At 46.2% G+C, this 6,681-nt stretch overlaps 1 pseudogene; it reads left to right on the top strand.

The window, feature by feature from the left end:
* Positions 1–1,169: 1,169 nt before the first annotated feature.
* On the top strand, positions 1,170–1,474 carry LOC100355705 (10 kDa heat shock protein, mitochondrial pseudogene; annotated as a pseudogene).
* The last annotated feature ends 5,207 nt before the right edge of the window (positions 1,475–6,681 follow it).

Below are 6,681 nucleotides of genomic sequence, written 5' to 3'. Positions count from 1 at the left end.
GGGTGTAGGTCAAAGAGGTGAGCCACACAAAGGGGCTCCCAGGGTAGGAAGCAAAGATGCAAGTGAGGCAAGAGATCTGTTGAGCAGGCGCCAGTTGAGGAACACTGGTAGATGCTTTAAATATATGTCATCGCCCTCGGCTCTTACAATTACTCTAGGAAGCACTGCCTCCACTTCTCAAGCTCCGACAGCTGAGGCTTGGTTGCTCCTGAATGGCGGCTCATTCATGGCTGGGCTTAGATTTGAACACCTGCACATCTGGTCCTAAAGCCTGGGCTCGTTCGCACAGCACTGGCGAGCATGAGGCACACATCACAGAGGGACAAGGAATCAACCTTCAGAGTGTGCCTCATGAGAAACCAATGGCATCTGGGACCTGCTTCAAAACAATCCAAGAAGCTGGTGGTGGTGAAATGAGCAGGGAGCAGGTACACCAGGATGGGCCACGTGTTCACCGTGGTCGAGGCAGGAGGAAGGCCAAGTGCAAGGCTCCGTGGGTCGTCCTCTTCACTTCTGATATGTTCGGGATTTTCCATGAGACAAAAGCTCTTAAATGTTCGGTGTGAACCATCCAAGCGACACACCATTTCCCCTGGTCTAACTAGTCACTACACAGATGTCTTGGGTTTTACACTGACTTTTGGTTGTAAAACTGAGCATTCTCACAATTTGCTAGGAATTTGCTTCTGTGTGGGGTAAGCACACACACTAGAGAGTGCCATCGAAGAGAGTGTTTTCAGGAACTTCCTGTTACATGAAATCAGAGACTTAAGAAAAAGCCTTTTCTTATTACAGTGTTCAGTGCAAAAAGCACGCTATAAAAACCACTGTTGAGTCATAAAATGAATTTTATTTAAATACATTTATGGAGGAGAGAAGTCCACAAAGTAATAACTGTGGAATGAATCTTCTGACCTTAAGAACTTAATATTGAACATGTATGAGCTTTAGGAAAAGAAAAATATTTTAAAGGAAGCTTTTAATAAGCTACAAGGACATAGAATTGAATTGATTAAAATCCTTGACCTATCACACTCTGTCATCTTTGGGCTAGCATTAATGACATCTACCACTAACTGAATAGCTATCGTGTAGTAGACAATGAATAGGGAGTCTTTCTTCTTTATAACAAAACTGCATGAGAGCTGCAGGAGCGGGGCATGGGGTCCATGGCAGGATAAGCATTTAGGAAGTTGCTTCCATGCTTTGACTGAGTATTGGTTGAAAGCAGTGCCACAGACACCGTAACCAAAGGAAGCATTATGATCCCAGAAAAGTATCAAGGAAAAGTATTGCTAGCAACAATAGAAGCTGTTGGATCAGGCCCTAAAGGAAATGGAGAGATCCAGCCAGTTCGTGCGGAAGTGGAGACAAAGTTCTTTTTCCAGAATATGGAGGCACCAAAGTGATTCTAGACAACGAGGATTATTTTCTATTTAGAGATGGTGACATTCTTAGAAAATATGTAGACTGAAATCTACTAAAATGCACCCCCATGAAACTACCCATTCCACTGAAGTTCTGAAATCTTTCATCATGTAAATAATTTCTTAGTCTCCTTTATAATAAATGAATGCTGTCTAAAAGAAAAAAAAAGAATCCTGCAAATTAGATGCTTTTAATTCCTATTTTACTGACAAAACACTAAGACCTGGAGGAGTTCAGAAATTTGGTCATGGAACACAGTGATTTTGAGCTCAGATCTGCTGACCCCAAAGACTGTCTTGCTCCATCTCCCACCCTGGAAACCTATCTTTTCAGCACTTCATTCTGGAACAGAGGGAGGGCACCAGGAGCAGGCCCTGGAAGAGTGACTAGAAGTTCTCATCTCTGACTGTGGCTTGGGGGTTCCTCAGTGCTGTCCTGATTCATATGGCCCAGCCGTCTGGCTCCGGATGGAGCTGATTAATCACCATGTGGCCGAGAAGACAGACTTTAGCCTGTTCTTCCTTCCCCTGGGCAGTCAAGCTGAATGCTACCGGCCCGCTCTGTGAATTGATCATGTCTGATTTACACTAGGAGGTGATCATTCTCACAAAATCATAGTCATGCCACAATTCGTCTACAACTTTGCTATGGGCCTTGGAAGGAAAGAGTCTTCCCATGCAATGCTTGCATTTAGGGCAAACGGGTCAAGATCATCAGCTTTTCCTCACTACTGATGGCAGAAGCCACTCTGGTCAGCCTGGTGACCATGACAAAGCCCAGGTCTCTAAAGAGCTGCAAGGCGGCCACTGAGCCAGGGAAAAGCCTGGCATCTGGATCAGGCGGTAAGAAGAGGTTTGAGACCACTGCTGGTTCTGGTGGACCCATGGGTGAAATGGGCAGGTTGGCCAGCTCAGAAAGAAAGCAACCAGTTGGCAAGCCAGCTCTGGAGGTTACAGCTCCGAGGGGTGCTGAGAGACACCAAGAGGCCTGAAGCAAGTCTGATCTATTTTCCTACTGCTCAACTGTGCAGACACCTGCTCCAAACTTGGCAGAAAGTGTTCTTGCTCTGTGAAGTGTGTTGAGTGACACAATAGATGGTATTATATACATAGACCTATTTTACAACAAATTCCCCCAGAAATGGCCAAATCATTTCCCCTGGTGACTAATGCTGCCCACGGCAGCCCGGCTCCCTGGTAGGAGGTTAACCACTGCGGCAGCACAGCTGTGCGCAAGTCAGGCGGCCTCTCACACCTAACTGGCCCGCGGCAGGGGCTCAGCTGCGTCTGTTTTCCAGTCAGCGCCTGACTTGGGGTGTTCATCAGTAACGAGCCCAGTAAAGCTACCGCTTCTGGGTCTCTTCTTCGTTTGCTCAAAGTACAACAAACACACGTGCTTCTGCCCTGCACCTCACAGCCTCCTCAGCCATAACAAGAGAGGATGGGCATTTGACTTGGGGGGCAGAAGCCCAGGAACTAGCCTCATAAAAAATGACACCAGGCCGGCACCGTAGCTCACTAGGCTAATCCTCTGCCTAGCGGTGCCGGCACATCGGGTTCTAGTCCTGGTCGGGGCGCCGGATTCTGTCCCGGTTGCCCCTCTTCCAGGCCAGCTCTCTGCTGTGGCCAGGGAGTGCAGTGGAGGATGGCCCAAGTGCTTGGGCCCTGCACCCCATGGGAAACCAGGAGAAGTACCTGGCTCCTGCCATCGGATCAGCGTGGTGCGCCGGCCACAGCACGCCAGCCGTGGTGGCCATTGGAGGGTGAACCAATGGCAAAGGAAGACCTTTCTCTCTCTCTCTCACTGTCCACTCTGCCTGTCAAAAAAAAAAAAAAATGACACCTGAGAGGTAGTAGATCTCAACGCAAGCAGGCACCGTGGTGCAGTGAGTTAAGTACCTTCTTGCAACACCTGCATTCCATATCAAAGAGTCCCAGTTGCTCTGCTTCCAATCCAGCTCCCTGCTGATGCACTTGAGAAAGCAGTGGAAGCTGGCCCGAGTATTTAGAGCCCTGCCATACATGTGGGAGACCTAGCTGGGGTTCCTGGCTCCTAGCTGTGACCTGGCTCAGCCCTGTATGGTGTGGGCATTTGGGGAGTGAGCCAGCAGAAGGACAATCTCTCTCTCTACCTCTCTCTCTCTCTCTCTCTGTAACTCTGCCTTCCTAATAAATCTGTAAGGGGGGAAAATAAAAAGGAAAGCATCTACCTTTGCAAAGCAAGGGTAAACCAAGACCTGAGTGGAGTGGAATTTCATTCCTAAAACCGGTTATCGCTGAAGAAATGAGAGCCCAACTCTCTCTGATCAAGGGTGAGAAGTGAAACCCCAGCAACAGGAGTACGCTGATTGGTCATTGCCGAATGTCGGGGCAGCCGCTTTGACCTCAGTTGTCTAGCTACTGAGTGAGTGAGCACAGCAGGGGTCTGCCCTTGGCAGGGGGCCCAGGTAGCCAAATGGCTTGCATTCACCTGGGCCCTGTGAATTTGACCACCTCACCACATACTGCTGTAATTCCAAACACACTGAAATCTGCGAAGCATTAAGATGATTAAAATAAGGAAGAAGTTACTAGAACTTCAGGTAGCAATTTGCAAAGAATTTTTGCTTTCAGATATTTTTGCCAAATAAAGTGTTTCTTGTTCTTTTCTGTTTTTAAATTTGTCTTTATTTATTTTCAGTTTATTTGCAAGGCAGTGTACCAGAAAGACAGAGAGAGACCAAGAGACTAACATATCTTCCATCTGCAGGTTCACTCCCCAAATGCCTGCAGCAGCCAGAGATGGACCAGGCCAAATCCAGGAGCCCAGAATTCCACCTGGGTCTCCCACATGGGTGGCAGGAACCCAAGTACCTGACCAGCACCTCCTGCTTCCCAGGAGGTACATTAGCAGGGAGCTGGCTGGGAAGCAGAGGTGGGACTTGAACCCAGGCACTCTGATATAGGATGCAAGCATCTCAAGCAGTAGCTTAACCACTGCACCACAACGTCTGTGCCTTGTTCCACCTTTAAGGGGCCCAGGTGAAAAGACTTACAGGCCATTGTTTCAATGTTCAATATTGATCATTCAAAATTAATAGCCCTATCTCAAGTTAATTTACCTTTAAAAGCACCTAGTCTCTGTATGCGGTTTTGGTTTATGTGGGTTTTTTGTTTGTGTTTTTTGGTTGTTTTGTGTTTTTTTAGTGCAAAGGGAAAATGGTGGGGGAAATACGTATTGTATTTTATCCAACCCCAATGTGAAAAATAGTTTGAGACTCTGCTGACACGGCTGCAGCTGGGCTCACTGAAGCCTAATTAAAATGTCGGTAACACATGATCCTGCCCAGAAGGCTGACCACCACTGGGCAGAAACCATGGCCATTTTGATGTACAGGATTAATAATAACAATAAGCAGAACATTATCATAAATATTTTGAGTGAAGCCCCCAATCTCTATTTCTAGATTTACAAAAATCTGTGATTTCCCATACAATGGTAACCACAGAGAAACCAGGCATAATTACAGAAGAAATAAGAAACCAGCAACTGAACATACGGTTCAGACTACTGACCTTGTCAATCACTATGACTCAATCCTTCCTTCGTTGCTCTAGCAATGCACCAGAAGCTGAGGACACAGAGTTTGACAAGGTTGGGATCCACGACCTCAAGGAGATCAAAGTCTTGGGGGTTAGCATGCTAAGAATAAAAAACAAACAAACCTTGGGCTTACGTCTTCATAGGTTTTTCTGCATTGCACAAAGGTGGTGGAGAAATGAGTAAATCAATCGCAGACAGAGAGACAACATGAGTGGCTGAACGGAAGAAAAAGCAGAGAGGAAGTTGCATATAAATCCCTTCACTGAAATACCAACAGATATTAAGTACATGGAGATGATGCTGTCAATCAAAAGTATATGGTGCCCCAATTTACCTAGCATGACTCTAGGAGCAATTAAAACAGACTTTATTTCTGCCCTAACAATAATAGCTAACACTTAAACAGTGCTTACTACATGCCACACAATATTCTGAAACTCTTCATGTGTATAGGAACTCGCTTAATCCTCAAATAACCTCATGCAGTAAATACCATTATTATCCCATTTTAAAGATGAGGAAACTGAGAGGATGGTAATTAATTCAGTGGTATTCAGCTAATAAGTGATGGATTGCCAGGATGTGAACCCAGGCAATCTGGCTTCACAGACCATTCTCAAGTACTGTGTTACACTATTTCCCGATGCTAGGGCTGGGCCTGGGATACTGTAAGATGTACCTACAGCATCTTACAGCACCAGAAAATAAGGAAGTGCTCAGAAAACAAAAGTGCAAGGGCATGTCCAAGGCCACAGGGACCAGATGGAAAGAGCTGCCACTTCACCAAAACTGGAACAGCCGAAGCAACAAAATAACGTTCTTGGGGCCTCCTTGTGGCACAGCAGGTAAAGCCACCACCCATGGACACCAGCAACCCACATTGGTGCTGGTTCATGTCCTGGCTTCTCCACTTCTGATCCAGCTCCCTGCTAATGGCCTGGGAAAAAGAGCAGAAGGCAGCTGAAGGACTTGGGCCTCTGTCACCCACATGGGAGACCCAGGGGAAGCTCCTGGCTCCTTTCTGGTTGTTGCCACCTGGGGGTGAACCAGTGGATGGAAGATTGCTCCTCTCTGTTTCCCTCTCCTCTCCTCTCCTCTCCTCTCTCTCTCTCTCTCTCTCTGTAACTCTGTCTTTCAAACAGATAAATCTTTATAAAAATAAATAAATAACATTCTTTCAGATTGGTAACTGAGGTATAAAATAAACAAAAGTCCACATTGATAATAGCTAATTGTTGACTAAGCAAAAAAATGGGGGAGAAGAGACAAACCTTCCTTACAGAAATACTCCAAGCAATGAATGCAGCTGTTTCCATGCCGGGAGGCGGAGCTTCTCCCTTCGCTCCTCCCTGTGTGGGCAAGGCTGAAACTGAGTGACTCACTTCCAACGAATATGGTAGAGAAGTAGAGACTGATCAACTTTACAGTCCAGAAACCTGCCTGGCAAATGCTACCTTAACTTCATGATGAAGGTTGACATCATGTTGATATCACATTCCCTGTCATGTAGTATGACATGAAGGACACTTCACCTTTTGAAAACCCATAGCCCCAGACTAATCATGAAAGAAAAAAAAAAGACAATCCCAGACTGGGGAACATCATTTTATGGACTCTCTACACAGTACTCCTGAAGAATATCAAGGTCATACAAATCAAGGAAAGACCTAG

This window comes from Oryctolagus cuniculus, chromosome 5 (assembly GCF_051225735.1).
Source record: "Oryctolagus cuniculus isolate XC-2025 breed Fujian yellow rabbit chromosome 5, ASM5122573v1, whole genome shotgun sequence".
In the NCBI taxonomy this organism is placed as follows: Eukaryota; Metazoa; Chordata; class Mammalia; order Lagomorpha; family Leporidae; genus Oryctolagus; species Oryctolagus cuniculus.
The sequence above is the reverse complement of the archived record's forward strand: the minus strand, read 5'-3'. Positions and strand labels throughout refer to the sequence as shown.